The sequence below is a fragment of the Pleurodeles waltl genome, chromosome 1_1 (genome assembly GCF_031143425.1).
Source record: "Pleurodeles waltl isolate 20211129_DDA chromosome 1_1, aPleWal1.hap1.20221129, whole genome shotgun sequence".
In the NCBI taxonomy this organism is placed as follows: domain Eukaryota; kingdom Metazoa; phylum Chordata; class Amphibia; order Caudata; family Salamandridae; genus Pleurodeles; species Pleurodeles waltl.
The window spans coordinates 873,137,142-873,154,588 of NC_090436.1; positions in this window are offsets into that span (position 1 = coordinate 873,137,142).

Below are 17,447 nucleotides of genomic sequence, written 5' to 3' on the forward strand. Positions count from 1 at the left end.
ATATTTCATTACTACTGTATCTTTAACATTAATTAATGGCAGTAGTTCACTAAAATATAAACGCACAACATCTTTCTTTGGCAAAATGCGATGTCGAAACGAAATTGAGGTCCAAATGTCTGCCATAATTCAAAGGTGCACATATTTATATTTCATGTTAATTTTTCTGTTAGACATTTAAATGAAGATTTCTAAATCGCCATATGCTAACTTCTATGCCACTAATGTATTAGTAACATTTGATCTCTATCACTTCCAAAACAGAAATACTCACATGTGGTGATAGGAAAATTATGGCCTACTCTGCGCCTGGTCTGACAATCTGGGACTTCCTCCTAAACAATCTAAGAAAGTAAGAAACCTTGGATTTACCTTGGACTCCAAGTTAACAATGAGTGCTCTAGTGGACAAATGATCAAGATCAAGTTTTATTGCCATAAAAACTCTGCAACACATCTTCCCCCACCCCGGATTTCCACACAAGATGCAGGCTACTATCTCTATTGTGCTATCTAAACTTGATTACACAAATGGCCTCTACCATGGATCATCTCTACCTACTATGAAAAAACTACTTGCATTCAGAACTCAGCTGCTAGAATGCTCCTATATGTAAAGCCACTAGCCCACATCTCCCCGCATTGGTTACCTGATACCAGAAGATCCAACTTCAAGCTGCTTTGTATCACCCACAAAGCAATACATGGGACATGTTAGACTTGGCATCCTTCGTCTGGTCTCCCCTAACTTTTTGCCTCTGTTTCCTCTTTTGTTGATATATGCTGGACTGTTTTTGCTGTTTTTATTACTCGGGGCAGTTTACCACTGGTATCCAGTGCTAAAGTGCACGTGCTCCTATGTAGAATATATGTGTAATTGACTTTCCATGATTGGCATATCTGATTTACTAGTAAGTCACTAGAACAGTACACTAGAGGTGCCCAGGGTCCGTAAATCAAATGCTACTAGTGGGCCTTCTGCACTGGTTGTGCCACCCACATAGGTAGCTCTGCAAACAAGGCTCAGACCTGCCACTGCAGTGTCTGTGTGTGCAGTTCTAAACTGCCAATTCAACTTGGCAAGTGTACTCGCTTGCCAGGCCTAAACTTTCCCTTTTTATACAGGCAAAGCACACCTAAGGTAGGCCCTAGGTAGCCCCATAGGCAGAGTACAGTGTATGTTAAAGGTGGGACATGTACTTATGCGTTTTACATGTCCTGACAGTGAAATACAGCCAAATTCGCTTTTCACTGTTGCAAGGTCTATTGCTCTCATAGCTTAAAATGTGGACTGCCTTTAAATATTATTAAAGTGCAGATTCCCTTTGGGAGCAGATGTGGAGTTTGGGGTCTCTGAACTCACAATTTAAAAATACATCTTTTAGTGAAGTTGATTTTTAGATTGTGAGTTTGAAACTGCCACATTTAGAAAGTAGGCATTTTCTTGCTTAAACCGCTCTGTGACTCTGCTTATTTGTGGATTCTCTGTCTGGGTCAGTTTGACAGTTGGGCTGTTTGCGCCTCTCTCTACACAGTGACACAAAGGGAGCTGGGGTGTAGCCTGCATATCCTGTTTAGCCATCTGTGCTAGGAGGGAGGGAAGGAGTGTTCATTCACACCTGAAAGGGGTGTGCCTGCTCTCACACAATGCAGTTTCCAACCCCCTGGTGTGTGTCTGGTGCCTGGCCTGGGTAAGGCAGGATCTTGAAAACTGACAACACGCAGAGTACACTGTTCCAAAAAAGGGCACAAAGGGAACCTGGAGGTTTAGGAGCAAGAGCCCTCACACACCCAACAGGATGTCATGCTTCATCATCGGGAGATGCTCCTCGTCAGACCGGCACTGCAATGTCTGACGGGCTCCCCAAAGAGGGGGCTCTTTGCCGGAGATCTTTTGTGCAGGTTGCCAAGAGAGAAATATCTAGGCAGACTCGCATCAGACAGGAGAGAGAAATTTTTTAAATTGGTTCCAAACCTCAATACCTAAGTAATTTACTAGTGAAAACCGAGGGCCTAGACCAAGATTAAAAACAACGTGAAAGTGAACATATGAGGGATAATGCTCAACCACTTTCTATAAATGAGTCAGGGCCAGGGAACTATCACTGGGCCTCTAGACATGGTCGACATGTTTCGCGTCTGGTGGTACGAAGAGATCCAATGATGCTTCATCAGGACCAACAAAAATAGAAAACAATTTCTCCTGGAATATTTGAAAAATAGACCCAGTAAGGTCTACTAAAGGACAAAAGAGAGTGAGGTTACCACTCAAGTCACTTACATTGAAGTCTATTGTCCGTCCGGTCAACTAAACATAAGGTCACCCTGTAGAGTATTGAGGTTTAGAACCAATTTTAAAAATTTCTCTCTCCTGTCTGATGCAAGTCTGTCTAGATATTTCTCTCTTGGCAACCTGCACAAAAGATCTCCGGCAAAGAACCCCCTATTTGGGGAGCCCATCAGACATTGCAGCACCGGTCTGACGAGGAGAATCTCCTGATGATGAAGCATGACATCCTATTGGGTGTGTGAGGGCTCTTGCTCCTAAACCTCCGTGTTCCCTATGTGCCCTTTTGGAACACTGTACTCTGCGTGTTGTCAGTAGTCTGTTGGGAGAAAGTACACTGGACCATGAATCTCCATGTCCCTCTTTATTGATGTTGCAGGATCTTGAAAACAATAGAGACTTCTCTTTGAAGTAGGCCTACTTCAAGGGCAGAAAGGGGTATAAGAAAAGCTCCCAAAACCCCTGAATCTCTGCCAAGGAAAATAGCTGAAGAGCTGAGGAGAAGTGCTGCCCCTGCCTGTGACTGTGCTTTGTTGGACTATCCTGAAGTTGCTGTTTCTGCCTGTGAAAGGGGACTAAGACTGTACTTTGTTGTGCATTCCTGCTTGAGAAGAATCTACAAGGGTTTGAACTCAGTTTGCCTCCTGTTGAAGTCTCAGGGCCATCAAAGACTTCCCCTGCCAGCACCTGGACTCTCTGCTGAGACTCTTGCCAAGTGGTGCCCTATCCAGTTCCTGGGCCCTTGAAAGGTGAAGTTGGCAGGCAAGAACTGAAAATCCATGCACAGACTGCCGTGCGGGGAAATTGTGACGCAGTTTCCGTGACGCCGCTGATAAACGACGCGCTGCCGGCTTCGCTGCTGAAATCAACGCTCCACCTGCATCGAGGCTGGAAGATCGATGCAACGCAACTGGAGAAACAACACGCAACACCCGCTAATGGAGGCTGATGACGCAAACCCCATGCAGCGCGGTTTTGTGATACCCTGCTACCGGATTTGCAACGCAACACCGCTGGGCGCAGAAAATCAACGCAAAGCCTGCCCAGATCTGAGGTGCCTGTCTGGATCAACGCATCGCTTTCCTGCGGGAGAGAAGAAACAACGCATTCCAACCTGACCGTAGGAGGAATGACACACAGTCTTGCTTGTGAGTGAGAAATTGACGCATTGAAGGCCTTTTTCAACACACACTTGCCCATGCGGCTTTATTTTGACACTACCCAGGTACTTTTTTGAAATAAAAGTATTCTCACTGTTTTCTAAGGATTAAGGCCATCATTACAACCCTGGCGGTCGGTGATAAAGCAGCGGTAATATCGCCAACTGTCCGGCAGTAAAAAAATGGAATTACGACCATGGCGGAAACCGCCAACACAGACAGCCACTTTAACACTCCGACCGCCACGGCGGTAAAAACAAACACTGTGGCGGTAACCGCCAACAGACAGGCAGAAGACAATGTACCGCCCACACTATTACAAAGCACCAATCCACCAGCTTTTCCGGGGCAGTATCAACGCCATCACAAGCACGGTGGAAACAGGAATTGGAAGGGAAACCACTCACCTCTCGACACCCAACGAGGAATCAGGACGCCCTGGAGCCCGAACTACATGTGTTACCAATGTTGGTGTATCTTCTCATCTACCAGGAGTACGAAGGACGGCGGCGACGACCACAGTGAGTACTGCACATAGCACACAGGGGAGGGGAGGAGGGAAAAGAGAGTGACACACACACGCAACACCCCCACCCACAACAACACACACACACACATATCCAATCACAGATACGCCCCGTCACCCCCTGGAAGAACGGAAGGACCAAACCAAATGAGTTTCACTAGTGTAATATTCGAACAATCAGATAGCCCAAGAGAACAGTAAATAAGGAGTATATACACATTTTTACAGCAAGTACACAAGTCCGTACACTGTCCTATTAAATGTCCGTGGACTAGTGGTCCCAAAAAGCATGGGCGCAGCCCACACATGACACCTGACTCAAAACGGAGAGAACACTGCAGGGGCATCGGTTCGAAAAAAACAGACACCTCAGGGGGAAGGGGAGGGGGGCACCTCAGCCGGGTGATGGGACGACACCACTGCTCCTCGAGGGGGCGCCATGCCCACTGCTTGGTCCTGGGGAGTACAAAGCCACAGTCTCTCAAGTGGGTGGTTTGCCCACTGCTTGGTCCTGGGGAGTACAAAGCCACAGTTTCTCAAGTGGGTGGTTTGCCCACTGCTTAGTCCAGGGGAGTACAAACCCACAGTCTCTCAAGTGGGTGACATGTTCCACTGGTTCTGGAGGGGGCTTTGTGCCCAGAGTGCTTCATCCTGCCAAGGACTGTGTTAGTGGATGCTTTTCTCTACTGGTTCTGGAGGGGGCTTTGTGCCCAGAGTGCTTCATCCTGCTAAGGACTGTGTTAGTGGATGTTTTTCTCCACTGGTTCTGGAGGGGGTTTGTTCCCAGAGTGCTTAATCCTGCCAAGGACTGTGTTAGTGGATGCTTTTCTCCACTGGTTCTGGAGGGGGCTTTGTGCTCAGAGTGCTTCATCCTGCCAAGGACTGTGTTAGTGGATGCTTTTCTCCACTGGTTCTGGAGGGGGCTTTGTGCCCAGTGATGCTGCACCTGGGGTGTGGCAGTTCCCATTCCCACACCTGGGTGTCTGAGCCACGAGATTTTCAGGGAACAGGTAACATGATACTCCATGGAGGCAGGGCCACACTCCACCTTGCGGCAACCTAGGCTTTAAACTGCTGGTAGTGCCAATGCTGGTGGTGGTGCCTCATGTAGTGTGTGCAGGGTCCAGGACTTCTCCTGTAGCCTCGGACGGCTGCCCACTGGGGATACTGCTGATGTCCGCTCCAGTGGCACTGGCTGGGCACATCACGGGGCAGGTGGCGGTGGCTGTGGCGGTGTCTGCGGCGGAGATGCTGGCGGTGCTGCCCGTGGTGCAGGTGTCTGTAGTATTGGAGGGAGACACCAGGCCGTCTCCTGCAGCCTCGGACGGCTGCCCACTGGGGATGATGCTGGTGACTGTAGTTGTGGCAGCTGTCATGCAGGTGGCGGTGCTCACTGTGGTACAGGTTGCTGGCCAGTCATGAGAAATGGGGGTCACCAGTCCCTCACCAGGAGGCTCCGTGCCCTGAGGTTTGCTTTTGTGTAACTTCCCCACCTTGGTAGTCGCTGCTGGGACCTTGCCACTGTCCTCTTTGGTTCTGGATGAGGCCTTGCTGGGTGGGTGGTACGGCATTTCCCTTCTGCATGCTGGGCACTTCTTTACCTTGGCAGGTGGTGGAATCAGGTAGTCCTTAGCTTCAGTAGGTGGCACACTGGCAGCCCTGATGGGTGCCCCCTTCGTTCCTCCCGGACTTGCAGGGACCACAGTGGATGACGATTTGGTGGCTGAGGTGCTGGTCTGTGCTCTAGACATCCTGGCCCTAGGGGAAGGACGGGGGAGGAGGTGTAGGGAAGAGGTCAATGTTAGTCAGGAAATGTTTTTTAGACACACTGAGACGGGAAGATGGAGGGGGGTTGGGAGTGGAGGAAGAGGTAGTGGTTGTAGTAGGTGTACGTCTGCTGAGTTTGGGTGAAGGTGCATGGGTTGGAGGCTGTTGTGAGGTGGATGGCTGTTGAGTGGGTGTGTGCCGGCCTTTGTGTACTTTGGGAGGAGGGCTCACAGACACACTGAGAGAGGACACAGGGGACGTGTGAATGGTAGTGGGGGTGGTGATTGCACGTGAGCGGTGTGTAGTGATGGGCGTGCTAGTGATGGAGGTAGTGGCTGAGGATGTAGTGCATGCAGGTGTGAGTGGAGATGAGACAGGGAGGGAGGTGGAGGACATTGAGGACGGGGACACAGTGGAGACAGTGGATGTTGGTTTGTCTGTATGGGTATGGTGCTTGTGTGAGTGCATGTTGGATGTGTGGTGCTTATGTTTGCCTGAGCCACTTTTGTGTGTTGATGTGTGTGCATGCTGGTCTGATGGTGTGCTTGGGATAGGCTGAGATAGAGGGGATTGGGTCTGGGTAGTGGAAGTTGGAGGGGGGAGGCTGGACACATGGACAATGGATGCCATCAGTGCTGAGGCCAGAGCCTGAAATGCTCTCTGTTGGGCCGCCAAACCAGAATGAATGCCCTCCAGGTATGCATTTGTTTGCTGCAAATACCTCTCAACACCCTGGATGGCATTCAAAATGGTTGACTGCCCAACAGTGAGGGATATCAGGAGGTCAATAGCCTCCTCACTGAGGGCAGCAGGGCTGACTGGGGCAGGGCCTGAGGTGCCTGGGGCAAAGGAGATGCCCACCCTCCTGGGTGAGCGGGCACAGGAAACACACTGAGGGGCTGCTGGGAGGGCGTGCTGGTAGGGGTGTGGAGCTGTACTTGTTGTTGCGGAGGGCACAGAGGTGCCCGCCACCGCAAGGGAGCTCCCATCAGAGAAGAAGTCACTGTCGCTGGTATCCCTTCCTGTCCCCGTTGTGGAGAGCCCTTTGCCCTCCGTCCCACTGGTGCCTTCAGACTCCGTACATTCACCCTCCTGGGCCATGTGGGATGCAGCTCCCTCCGTCTCCAGTGCCTCTGCTCCTCTGCCAGATGATGCTAATGCACACAAGGACAGGGTGACAAAACAAAATGGAGGTGAAAGAGAGGAGGCACATGGTCAATGCCAGCAACACCACTACTGTTGGCGGACACAACACACAGGGAGCAGCCCTATGCACCAGGCCATGCACTAGCAGTTAGTGGGAAAAAACACCTGCCCATGGGGGCATGGGGGCTGATAGCAATTCCATTATCACGGTCTTCTGGATAATGCTATCAGTGTAAGTAATGGTTGGTATGGGTTTGTAGCAGCATAATAAGAAAAAATAAATTCTACCAAAAGAATGGATTAAGAATGATTATTAGTTGTTTGACAGTTTCAATAGACCCCTATTGTTGTAGTCCTGATGAAGACCCGTATGTGAGCTCGGATTTAGCCCGAAAATTGGATGGGTCGAAACGTCGACAATAATATTTTGAGCCTGGATGTAGTCTTATTTTTAGGATGAAGGGAGGACTTGAATGAGGATTCATTGTCTCTAATTTTATCTCAATGATTCAGTGATATAAAAGGTGAAACAGCAGGCTCTTTCTCTGTGAATTCATGTTTTTAATGGACGGACTTTTTCGGTCCTTTTTCTTTCAGAATCATGTGAAGTTTATTTCTGAACACTTTCTTCTTTCCTCTGGAGTTTAAGGTTTTGTTAGGGTTTTGTTTTGTAATTTTGTATGTGATTTAAACTTTTGTATAATAATAAATGATGTGTTTTTCAATTTGTTTTTATTATGCTACATATTTAGAATAAGATATGTGTTCCCCAGTGGGCATTGTAGTTTTTTGATAATTTCTACCCAGCTCCTCTGGGCTATATAGGGTTACCCTCTGTGTTTTTTTAATAGACAATGGAAGACAGACACATCATTATCACCTACAGACTTGATCGTGCCACAATCCAAGAACTGTGTGCCCAATTGGAGCCAGACCTGATGTCAGCTATCCGCCATCCCACAGGTATCCCCCCTCTAGTCCTGTCAGTGCACCATTTGCTGTCAAGTGGTTCCCTCCAAACAACAGTGGCCATGGCATCAGGGATATCTCAGCCAATGTTCTCTAACGTGTTGACCAGAGTGTTATGTGCCCTGCTGATACACATGCACAGCTACATCGTTTTCCCCCAGGTGGAGGATTTGGCCACAGTGAAAGCTGACTTCTATGTCCTGGGACATAACCCCAACATCATTGATGTCATTGATAGTACACATGTGGCATTTGTTCCCCCCGCAGGAATGAACAGGTGTATAGAAATTTAAAAAGCTACCATTCAATAAATGTGCAGATGGTGTGTTTGGCAGACCAATACATCTCTCATGTGAATGCCAAGTATCCTGGCTCTGTGCATGACGCTTACATTTTGAGGAATAGCAGCATCCCTTATGTGATGGGCCAACTCCAGAGACACCGTGTGTGGCTAATAGGTGAGCCCAAGATCACCACACAGTATGAATAGGTGTCTGGTTATGGGGTTGTCCCTCAGGGTTGGTGTGTGTCTAACAGATATCCATCGACATTTGCAAGTGACTCTGGTTACCCCAGCCTCTCATGGCTACTGACCCCAGTGAGGAATGCCAGGACAAGGGCAGTGGAATGCTACAATGAGGCATGGCGAACTAGGCGTATTATTGAGCAGACTTTCGGCCTCCTGAGGGCCAGATTCCGGTGCCTCCATCTAACAGGTGGCTTACTATACTACTCACTGAAGAAGGTGTGCCAGATCATCGGGGCATGCTGTATGTTGGACAACCTGGCTTTGCGACGCCAGGTGCCTTTTCTGCAGGAGGTTGGGCCTAATGATGGTCTTGTGGCAGCCCTGGAGCCTGTGGACAGTGAGGAAGAGGAGGCAGAGGAAGAAGATATTGAAAACCGAAACAACATCATCACTGGCACAGCTCATCTCATATCTGACTACTGTAGGACACTGTATAAGTCAGCCTTTTAACCTCTGTGTATGGACCCTGACAGTTCACTTTGGCTTTCCTTTTCACAGATCTGGGTACCTCATTCTGCCTTCTGCTATGTTTACTGCTGCCCAACAACTGTCATACATTGGTATGTGCAAATGAACATTTACATTGATATTTGTCGAAGAAATTCTAATAATACATTTGTGAAAATACAGACTGACTCCAGATTGTTTTGTGATTTAAGGGTGTTTATTTAAGTGCTAATAAATAGAGAGGGATGTGCAATGGGCTGGGGTGATGGTGGAGGAATGTCCAGGATAGAGACCAGTCTATTTGTATCACAGGTGCATTGTCCAAGAGGGCATAGGAAGGGGAGTAATGGCATTTCAAGGTGGACAGGGTGACAGAGTGGGACAGAAGGGTGACAATCAGGAGAGTCCTATTTCCTGGAGGGGGTCTTGGTAATGTTCTCTGTCTTGTGCCTGGGTCGCAGGGACCATTTCTTCTACAGGAGGTGGGGTGCTGGTGGCCTGTTGGTCCTGTGGTGGGACCTCCTGTCCACTAGCGCCGGCGGACGTGGAAGGCTTTTCATTGTTCAGGCTGGTGTCAGGGGTCCGGTGGTATGCCACTGTCTCCCTCATGGTGTTGGCCATGTCTGACAGCACCCCTACAATGGTGACCAGGGTGGTGTTAATGGACTTCAAGTCCTCCCTGATCCCCAGGTACTGTTCCTCCTGCAGCTGCTGAGTCTCCTGAAACTTGGGCAGTACCGTGCCCCTGGTCTCCTGGGAATGGTGGTATGCTCTCATTATGTTTGAGAGTGCCTCATGGAGAGTGGGTTCCCTGGGCCTGTCCTCCCCCTGTCGCACAGCAGTCGTCCCAGCTTCCGTGTTATCCTGTGCCTCTGTCCCCTGAACCGTGTCCCCACTGCCACTGACCCCAGGTCCCTGATCATCCTGAGTTAGTGGGATGCCTGGGGTCCCTGTAGTGGTGGACACACTGCTGATTGACGTGTCCTGGGGACAGTGGCATGGGCCCGCTGGGTGGGTGCCGTGCTGGTGTTTCCTGAGGGGGGAGGTTCCGTGGTGGGTTGGGACTATGGCAGGGGAACCGACTGTCCAGAGGTCCCTGATGGGCCGGGCTGATCATCTTGAGCCAGGCGTGCAGAGCTGCTGCCGTCACTGTGAGCCTCTTCTGTGGGGGTACTGGATATGGCTGGCATCACCTGTCCGGTGACGTTGTGTAGGGGTCCTGTTGGGGTGTAAATGCATTGTTATTGTATCTGTGTGTGCCATCTTGTGCAATGGGTGTGTTTCCCCCTACTACTGTGTTTGCAATATCACCTTGAGTGAGTGGTGATTGTGTGCTCTGGGTGAGTCTCCCTTGGACATGCTTTTGTGATGGGTGTCCATGCAGGTCTGTGATGGGTGTCCATGCATTGTTGTCACATGCAGGGCTTGGCATTGGGATGTGTGGGTTGTGATAGTGGGGTATATGTGAGGTGTTGGGGTGATGGGTGTGAGGGTAGGGGTTGGGGTTTGGGATGGCATGCAGGGAGGGTGGGGGGATATAATAGTAGAAATATGACTTGCCAGAGTCCAGTCCTCCTGCTACTCCTGCGAGGACCTCAGGATGCATGATCGCCAAGACTTGCTCCTCCCATGTTGTTAGTTGTGGGGGAGAAGGTGGGGGTCCACCGCCAGTCCTCTGTACGGCTACCTGGTGTCTGGATACCACAGAACGCACCTTCCTCCGTAGGTTGTTCCACCTCTTTGTGATGTCATCCCGTGTTCTTCGATGCTGTCCCACTGCATTGACCCTGTCGATAATTCTCCGCCATAGCTCCATCTTCCTTGCAATGGATGTCTGCTGCACCTGCGATCCGAATAGCTGTGGCTCTACCTGGATGATTACTCCACCATGACCCTGTGCTCCTCCTCAGAAAACCTGTGGTGTCTTTGAGGTGCCATGATGTGGTGTGAGTGATGTGTGAGGTGATGTGTGATGTGATGTGTGGGGTGATGTTTTGGGGTGTGTGGTGTTTTGTGCGTGGATGGTGTATGAGTGATGGTGTTGTCTGCCTCTGGATGCTGGTGTTGTCTTAGCTTTTCTCTCTCTCTGCTTCTTCCTAAAATGTCATTGTAAGGGGTTGTGAGTAATGTGGGTGTGTGTTTTATATTGGATTGGGTGTATGGGTGTGGTGTGTATATGTCTGTCAGGTGTGTGTATTTTGAATTGTCCAATGTGGTGTAGTTTTGTAAGTGTGTGTGTATTTTGAGCTCAGTGGTGTGTACCGCCAATGGTTTACCGCGGTTGAATGACCGCCGTGTTGATTCGTGGGTCGTGATAGTGTGGGCGTATTCCTGTTGGCGTAACGGTGTGGGTTTTGGTGCCGCCAGTTTATCACTGACCTTTGGTGTGGCATACTTGTCTGTGTGTCTGTATTGTGGAAGATTTCTAAGTGTGGGTCTTAATACCAGTAGTGGATTTCCGCTGCGGACACGGTATGTTGGTGGCAGTCAGCACGGCGTTCAGCGGATTTACCGCCAGGGTTGTAATGAGGGCCTAAGACTCTTAGGGGGTCATTACAACATTGGCGGTATAAGGTGCTTACCGCCGTGCAGAAGACCGACAATACACCGCCGCGGCCGCGGAATCCCACCACAGCTATTATGACACACATCACGGAATCTGCCAAAATTCAGACACCCACACAATACCGCCACACCAAAGGTCAGCGATAAACATGCGGAAACAAATCCTCCACCTCCACGCCAACAGAAACCCGCCCATGCCATTACGACCCACGAATCCACGCGGCGGTCTTTCAACCGCGGTATTCCATTGGCGGTACCCACCGCTGCGCTCAAAATACACACACATCTCCAAAACACCGCCACATTGGACAATTCAAAATACACACACCTGACACATATACACACACCACTCCCACACACCCAACACAATATAAAACACACACCCACATCACCCACAAACCCCTACGACCACAATTCACGAACGAAGGCCAGAGAGATAGCACAGCATAGACAACCCCACCATACAGAGGCACACAACACCATCACCCACGCAACATCCAAGCACAAAACACCACATACCACTACACTCACCACACTCATCAACACATACACCACCCCACACATCACACACACCACCCCATGTCACGCCAAAGACACCCCCGCTTCTCCGAGGAGGAGCTCAGGGTCATGGTGGAGGAAATCATCCGGGTAGAGCCACAGCTATTTGGCTCACAGGTACAGCACACATCAATAGCCAGGAAGATGGAGCTATGGCAAAGAATAGTGGACAGGGTCAACTCTGTGGGACAGCACCCAAGAAATAGGGAGGACATCAGGAAGAGGTGGAACGACCTACGGGGGAAGGTGCGTTCAACGGTATCCAGGCACCACATCGCGGTACAGCGGACTGGCGGCGGACCACCACCTCCTCCCCCACAACTAACAATATGGGAGGAGCAAGTCTTGTCCATCTTGCATCCTGAGGGCCTCGGAGGAGTCGTTGGAGGAACGGACACTGGTAAGTCAAATCTTAACTATCATAACCCCCACCCTACCTGCATGATATCACACACCCCCACCATCACACCCTCCCCTATCACCCCAAATACTCACCTATCTACCCATGACACCAACCACCCATCCCAACCCCAAGCCCTGCATGACTTAACTAAGCATCGACACCCATCACCAAAGCATGCCCACTGCACAGACCCAGAACACCACCCAACCATCAGCACACAAGCCCCCCTACAGGAATGGCTGCACTGGGGGTCACACACACCCAACCATTGCACACCATGAAACACACACATGCAATAATCATGTACTTATACCCCCGCAGGAACCCGAAGGAACGTCACCACACCACAGGGTCCAGACAACACCACTCCAGCCCCAGAAGAGGCCCACAGTGACAACAGCAGCTCTGCCCCACTGGATCTTGATGACCAGCCCGGACCATCGTGGGCCTCGGGACAGTCGGTTCCCCTTGCCCAGCCACAGCCCAACACCAAGCTTCCACCCTTTGGTAACACCAGCACAGCACCCACCCAGCGGGCCCAAACCTCCCTACCCAGGACAGGTCAATCAGCGGTGTGTCCACCACTACAGGGCACCCAGGATAACCCACCACCCCAACAACAACAGGGACCTGGGGGCAGTGATAGTGGGCACACGGTCCAGGGGATGGAGGCACAGGAACATAGGGGAACTGGGAGGGCTGCTGTACGACAGAGGGAGGACAGGCCAAGGGAACCCACTCTCAACGAGGCCCTCTCCTCCATCATGGGAGCATACCACCACTCCCAGGAGACGATGGCCACGGTCCTGGACAAGTTGCAGGAGACCCTGCGTCTGCAGGAGGAACAATATTTGGGGTTCAGGGAGGAGCTCAGGACCATCGGCTCCGCCCTGGGCACCATCGTAGGAGTGCTGACGGACATTCAAAAGACCTTGATGGACACCGTGGCACTCCAAGGGGCCCCTGACACTAGCCAGGACGACGAACTGCCCACCACCTCCGCCGGCGCTAGTAGACAGGACGCCCCGCCACAGGACCACCACACCAGCACCCCACCCCCTGCAGACGGACAACCACCACGCAAGCGGGCCCTGAGATCCAGGAACAGGACAGAGCAAGATGGCAAGACCCCCACCAGGAAATAAGACCACTCTGATTGTCCTCCCACTGTCCCACTTTGTTACCCTGCCCAAATCGGAACTGCCCCAGCTCCACTTCCAATGCCCAGATGTGCAATGTACCTGTGAGACTAATAGACTGGACTCTGCCATGGACATTCCTCCACCATCACCCATCACCATTTTACAACCCCCCTTCATTTTTGTGCACTTAAATAAACACCCTTGAAACACAAAAAATAAATGGAGTCAGTCTATGATTTGTAAATCTGTATTATCAATTACAGTTTCATAATAGGTTACCCATTGGAAGGCTAACATACCTATGTCACACATCACAAGCCCTTCAAGGATGCAAGCAGTTGACACGTAGGTTACCACATTTGTGAAACTGAAATGGAAGGGGACAACTCAGTTAACAAAGAGTGAGTGAAATGGAGGTACAGGATAGAGGTAGATGTGTGAAGGTTAATGTAATGGTAAAAAAGAAAAAGTTCTCACTTGTGTGTCACTGGAAATATTGCTGTATGACTGACTCCCTGTTGTCGTTTTCGTCTTCCTCAGCTTCATCCTCATCACTGTCCACAGGCTCCACAGCTGCTGCAACACCGTCATCTGGATCATCCTCCTGCAGAAAAGGCACATGGCGTCGCAAAGCCAAGTTATGGAGCATGGAGCAGGCGATGATGATGTCGCACACCTTCTTCGGTGAGTAGAATAGGGATCCACCTGTCATATGGAGGCACCTGAACCTGGCCTTAAGAAGGCCGAAGGTGCGCTCGATAACCCTCCTAGTCCGCCCATGGGCCTCATTGTACCGTTCCTCTGCCCTGGTCCTGGGATTCCTCACTGGGGTCAATAGCCAGGAAAGGTTGGGGTAACCAGAGTCCCCCAATAGCCATACACGGTGCCTCTGGAGTTCAACCATCATATCAGGGATGCTGCTATTGCGCAGGATGTAGGCGTCATGCGCTGAGCCAGGGAATATAGCATTTACCTGGGAGATGTACTGGTCTGCCAAACATACCATCTGGACATTCATCGAATGATAACTCTTCCGGTTCCTGTACACCTGTTCACTCCTGCGGGGGGGGGACCAGAGCTACATGGGTCCCATCAATGGCACCAATGATGTTGGGGATATGTCCAAGGGCATAGAAGTCACCTTTCACTGTAGGCAAATCCTCCACCTCAGGGAAAATAATGTATCTCCTTACGTGTTTCAGCAGGGCAGCCAACACTCTGGACAACACGTTGGAAAACATAGGCTGGGACATCCCTGATGCCATGGCCACTGTTGTCTGAAATGACCCAATTGCAAGGAAATGGAGCACTGACAGCACCTGCACGTCAGGGGGGATTCCAGTCGGATGGCGGATTGGTGACATCAGCTCTGGCTCCAACTGGGTACACAGTTCCTGGATTGTGGCACGGTCAAACCTGTAGGTCACGATTAAATGTCGCTCTTCCATTGTCAACAGATCCACCAGCAGTCGGTACACCGGAGGATTCCGCCATCTTCTCAAATGTCCCAGCTGACGGTGCCTACGAAGGACAACAGCAAAGAAACAGTCACTATTCCTCCAGGTATGTACCCACAGTCACACACAAGACTACACCAGACAATAAACCCTTCCTGTATGTGTCTTGAGTGTAGGCCTCAGTATGTGTGATGCAGTTGAAAATGAATCCATGTGGGCACCTGAAATGCCGGCTGCCTGACCTCTAAAGTGGGACAATGGGTTTGTGGGGTAACAGCGCTGGCGTTGCACACCGTCGCGGTAGGCGGTCGTAGAGCGCGGCGCAATGCTGCATTGGTTAACAATGGACCCTATGGGTCCCAGGAGCCAATGAACAGGAGCGCCGGCGGTGATGATGCGCCCCGCCGCGGACATCACCGCCGCGGACGTCATCGCCATTTTCTATCTGTTCAATCACTAGATACCTGACCTTCGACCGGAGAGGACCTACACTGCTAGTGCTGCTGTGACCTCGGTCTGGAAGCGACGATGGCTGCTGCGTCTGGGGAAAGGGCCCCTGCCTTCACTGCACAGGAGTTGGAGAAACTTGTGGATGGGGTCCTCCCCCAGTACACGCTACTCTACGGTCCTCCAGACCAACAGGTTAGTACACAGGGAGCACGTTGTATGGGCTAGGCCTGGGTGGAAGAGGGAAGGGGGCAGAAGTCATACTACAGTAAAGCATGGGAATAAATGGGCCACATGGTCAGAGTATGGAGGGGGCCACACACATTGATGGTGCAATTGGTAATGACTGTTCCTCTTCCCTTGTGCATGTCATGTAGGTCAGCGCCCACCAGAAGAGGGACATTTGGCGTGCCATCGCCAAGGAGTTCCGGACCCTGGGGGCCCACCAGAGACGGGGCACCCACTGCCGGAAGAGATGGGAGGACATTCGCCGCTGCAGCAAGAAGACGGCGGAGGCTCAGCTGGGGATGGCCTCCCAACGTGGGAGGGGTGCCCGTCGTACCATGACCCCCCTGATGTTCTGGATCCTGGCGGTGGCCTACCCGGAGTTGGATGGGCGCTTAAGGACATCACAGCAGACACAAGGGGGTGAGTTCAACCTCATTCTGTGGACTTTGCGTGCAGTGGAGGTGTCTGGGTGGGGAGGTGGGCTGTGGGTGTCCCTAGGCCAGGGCGAGTTCAATAGGCAAGGACCCTCCGTAGTGTAGGCCATGTGGCACTCTACCCCACCTCAGAAAATTAGCAATTTGAGGTATAGTTGCCCCTGTGGCATCCATGTGCGCAGATTTCCACCATTGCCATGTAGGCCATATCCATGAAATTGCATGTGCAGAGGGCAGGAGCGCGTCGTTGTGCATGGGGCTGCTGCATCTGTCTTGTCCGCCAACGGTAGCGGTATGCCATGCACTAAAACTCTTTTTGTTCTGTCTCCCCCCCTTTTCCTGCTCTCCCTGTCCTTTTGTACATCAGCATCAACAGGTGGAGGTACAGTGGCACCGGAGCACGAGGGAGCTGCATCCCACATGGTCATGGAGGGCCACACCACAGACTCTGAATACACCAGTGGGACGGAGGGCGAGGGGAGCTTCACGTCGGCCACCGGATCACCAACCACCGACACAGACTCGTCCGCCGATGTGAGCTCCCCTGTGGTGGCGGCACCATCTGTGCGCCCCACTTCTACAGGTACAGCCGCCACCCCCCCTACCAGCACCGCCCTCCCAGCAGCCCCTCAGCGTTCGCCCTGTACCCGCTCACCCAGGAGGGTGGGCTTCACCTTCGCCCCAGGCACCTCAGACCCTGCCCCAGTCACCCCTGCTGCCCTCAGTGAGGAGGCCATTGACCTCCTCAGGTCACTCACTGTTGGGCAGTCTACCATTGTGAATGCCATCCAGGGTGTAGAAAGGGAGTTGCAACACGGTAATGCATTCCTGGAGGGCATTCACTCTGGTCAGGCTGCCCTTCAGCGAACCCTGCAATCTCTGGCCTCAGCACTGATGGCAGCAATTGTCCCTGTGTCCAGCCTCCCCCCTCCAACTTCCTCCACCCAGACCCAATCCCCTGTATCCCAGCCCATCCCAAGCACACCTACAGACCAGCATGCAGACAAGTCAACACACACAAGTAGCTCAAGCAAACATAGGCACCACACACACCACAGGCACTCACACAAGCATCACACCCATACAGACACAGCAACATCCACTGTCTCCACTGTGTCCCCCTCCTCCTCTGCTCCCTCCTCCCTCCCAGTCTCGTCTACACACACACCTGCATGCACCACATCTACAGGCACTAGGACTCGCACCAGGACACCCAGCACCACACGCCGCTCACCTGCACTCACCACCTCCACTGCCATTTACACGTCCCCTGTGTCCTCTCCCAGCGTGTCTGTGACGCCCCCTCCCAAAGTACCCAAACACCGGTAATCACTCACCCAACATCCATCCACCTCACGACAGCCTCCAGTACCTGCACCTGCA